At 50.2% G+C, this 3,876-nt stretch overlaps 1 pseudogene; it reads right to left on the minus strand.

The window, feature by feature from the left end:
• Positions 1-2,354: 2,354 nt before the first annotated feature.
• LOC140853726 (uncharacterized) lies at positions 2,355-3,601 on the minus strand (annotated as a pseudogene).
• Positions 3,602-3,876: the final 275 nt, after the last annotated feature.

Below are 3,876 nucleotides of genomic sequence, written 5' to 3' on the forward strand. Positions count from 1 at the left end.
GCTGACGGCGATCCGCATCCCCGATGGGATGCCTGACAGCGGTCTGCACTCCCAAGGGAGCGCCAGGTGGCGGTTTGCGTTCCCCAGAAGGTGCCTGACACCGGATCGTCTGACACCGGATCGTCCGATACTGGATCGTCTGACACTGGATCGTCTGACACCAGATCGTCCGACACTAGATCGTCTGACGTCGGATCATCTGACATCGAATCATCGAACATCAGGATGCCTGACACCGTTTTATCCGGATCGCCCGCTGGTGAGATCAGCAGAATCAATGCATGACGCAAAGAAAAATCCACTCCTCTCGCCCGATGCCCCACCTGTGTGGAAACACGGGCCGATGTGACATCCGGCTCAGGAGTGGGGGGGGCAACTGTTGGGATATACCGACCGACCCTGATGCCGACTCACCAACGCCGACTCACCGACGGGTCATGACGCCAACCCATCCTCGACGCCGACTCACCGCCGACCCCGATGCCGATCCATCCACGAGGATGGACCGACCGACTTTGCCCGTCTGACGATGGGCAACATCAATGGTAACCACCGATCATTCCCGGTCGGAATGCGTCTGCCTAACAGGCCAATACTGCCTCCGATCGCCTGGAAGCCGATCTCCCATCGCCGACCCCCTGTCGGGTGGGACATCACCGACTCACTGTCGGTTTGGACAACTGACGTCCGACCTCTACAGGCCCTTCTAGACGCCGAATGAGTGGCATGGGCTGCAGTCCTATCAAGAAAATACCGTGCAACCGCCAGGGGGCGTTGTCCTGCCAGAAAATCTGAGGCGCTATTCTGCCAAGGACGCAAATTAATTCCTAGGACCTGTCAGCTCGTCAACGACGTGACAATCTCCGGCGATTTGACAACTCTCCAGTTGTCTATATCACCGACGGCGGGACCATACCACTTCTTACTATAAATCGGAGAAGGCAACAGTGCTGAGGAGGTTTTTTCGAAACCCTTGAACTCTTCCTCTCTAGCTCTCGTTCTCACTCTCTCTCGTTGAGTTTCTTGATTCTTGTCTACTGTTGCTTAGTCTTCTCTCTGACTTGACCGTCGGAGGATCCCCATCGGAGTTACCTCTGGTCAGTGCGGACTTCTTTTGCAGGTGCTTGTTCCCGACGGTCAGACGACGAGGGAATTGATCAGAACACAAACAATGCTGCAATCTGTCTGTCATCGGCACAGAAGAGGGTCGTAAGAGTTTGCCACCAGCTCTTACCAACCCGCCCTTACAAATAGTCCAACCTTTTTGAGATAATCTTCCTCGTGTGAAGGCAATATTTTTGCCAGCTTGATCACTTATTTCATGTAACATTTTAATTATATTCTACACTGGATGAATGTATCCATTTGTGAAAGAACCACGGAACATGGTGCAATATAATCACTTTCTAGCCAATTAAGGTGCCTTTAGTTAGCCATTAAAAAATTATTTTTTTTATTTTTTGATTTTTAAAAATAAAAATTAAAAAATAATGTTTGATAACACTATGAAAAGTAAAAGATAAAAATCAAAAAAATCAAAATAATTACTTTATATATAAAATAAAAATTTTTACTTTCCAAAATTTATTTTCTTCTTTTTTTTTTTTACTTCTGTACATCTAAAATACCAAACCAAAAATAAAGAGCCCGAATCATTCTCTTTCGTCGAGCTCTTCACCTCTCTATTCTCTTCTTTATCTCTTCTTGAACCCTTCTCCTTTGGCGTTGCTTTTTACTTTATAGCAACGTAGTTACCAAACATATTTTTTATTTTTATTTTATTTTTACTCAATAACAAAAATTAAAAAATTAAAAAATATTTTTTAAAATCAAAAATTAAAAATTAAAAATGTAACCAAACGCACCCCAGTTGTCCAAACACATCCACAGAGAAAAACTGTAATTTATGAATGTCTTATCATGATTTTTAGCTAGTCTTCTAAATCCTGGATTTAACAATAAATTTTGCTATCTGCAGTAAACATTTTAAATAATCCCAAACACAATGCACTTCCAGAATTCATGATGCCAACCTCCTTGAAGCATGCCCTTTTCTTTAGAAAATGCAGTTTTTTTATTTAAAAAAAAAATCGTGACTTTGTTATGTGCGTGATATCTTAGGAGGAGAACCAAAGCAAATAAACTGGCAGAACAAAGACTTTAAACTGGAGGACCAAGCAAGTGTAGACGTCATGGTGAATCAAACCCCCATCCTCTCATCTAAGAGATGAGAGATGATGCCACTTGAGATAATACTTGGTGGTGAACACATCATTGAAATTCCCTCTCCTCTTTCTCTACATGAGAGACAGAAGAGAAAGAAAGAGAGGACATGCATGCATATACCGAAAAAAAAAACCACAACAGTTGCTATACATCTGACTTTCTTAAAGAGAAAGTAAGATTCATTACTGCCCTTTAAAGCACAAGCATAAAAAAGAGCTCACTAATACTAATATTATCACACATGCGCCAAACACAAGAGTAGAATCCATAATAAGCACCGCATAGGATCAGAACGAACTAGATTCCGGCGGCATCACCGTAGTCAGCGTCGTAGCCCTCATCGAAGCTGCCCGCATCCGAGATCATATCCCCGATCCCAAGCAAGTGGGAGGCGATACCGAGCAACCCGGGCGTCCCAACATGCAGCACGAACTCATTCTTCTTCGGCGGCGCCGCCGGCAGGTACCCGTACCCAGCCTGGTGCGGCGGCGGCGTAAAAGCAAGGTATCCGGCCGCCGGCGGCGGGTAACCAGGGTAAGCGGTCGCCGGCGGGTAACCAGGGTAACCGGCCAGCGGCGGGTATGGCTGCGGCCCGTAGGGTGGTACGCGCCGGAGCCGGTGCCGGCGGCGGGATACGCCATCACGGGCTCGTGCGCCTTCGGTGCCTTCGGCGGCAGCGGGTATGGCTGCGCCCCGTAGGGTGGGTACGCGGCGGAGCCGGTACCGGGGCGGGATACGCCATCACGGGCTCGTCCGCCTTCGGTACCTTCGCCGGCGGCGGGTAGGCGCAGCCGGAGGGACGCGGTCACGGTCTCATCGGACATGGGGACTCCCGACGGGAGCGGGTTGGCCACCGGCGGAGACGGCGCGGGGGCGGCGATCTCCTCGCCGAACTTGTATAAGAGGTTGAGGACGCCTTTCGGCTCGCCGGAGGTGCACTTGCGGACCTGGAAGCTGACGAACTTGGGCCCGTTGCCGGCGGCGGCGTCGAGGAGCTCCGACAGGAGATGCGAACCTCGCCGACGTCGCGGTCGCCGAGGGTGCGCTCGGCGCGGAGGAGGATATGGAGGACCTGGCGCCCATAGTTGTCAGCAGGGACGTTGAAGCGGAAGGTCGAGTTCCAGGTGGGGTTCCGGTCGCCCTCCCGATCGGGAGGCGTCCGCTGCCGCGAGCGGGGATCGCCGAAGAGCGACACCACCGCGTAGACTTCCATCTTGGAAAACAAATTGACCTGCTTGAGGTCCTTGGCCGAGATCAGGGTGACCTCCAGGGTCCTGTACGCCATGATTGAAGACGAAATTCGAGATCGAAGGCGAACAAAGGTTAGGGTTTCATAGGGATCGAATCGAAGGCGGCGAAGGAGTGGACTTGGGGAAGTGGCATATAGCAGGTTCATGGGCGAACTACTTACAGGCGTCTCATTATTTCTTGAAGCAGATCCAACGGACCACGCCAAATCCACGGTTGGTGTGGACGGTAGGTGTGGGGCCAATGTGCATGCCGTTTAATCCAATTTGCGGAGCCTTCTTTTCAACACTGCTGACCAAGAAAAATGCGGGAAAAGATAGCAGTGGACGGTAAAAGTCCCTCGCGACGACGCACAGCGTGTGGAGGGTTGCCACGCAGCCATTGCGTGCTTACAAATATTAT

Source organism: Elaeis guineensis, chromosome 14 (assembly GCF_000442705.2).
Source record: "Elaeis guineensis isolate ETL-2024a chromosome 14, EG11, whole genome shotgun sequence".
Taxonomy (NCBI): domain Eukaryota; kingdom Viridiplantae; phylum Streptophyta; class Magnoliopsida; order Arecales; family Arecaceae; genus Elaeis; species Elaeis guineensis.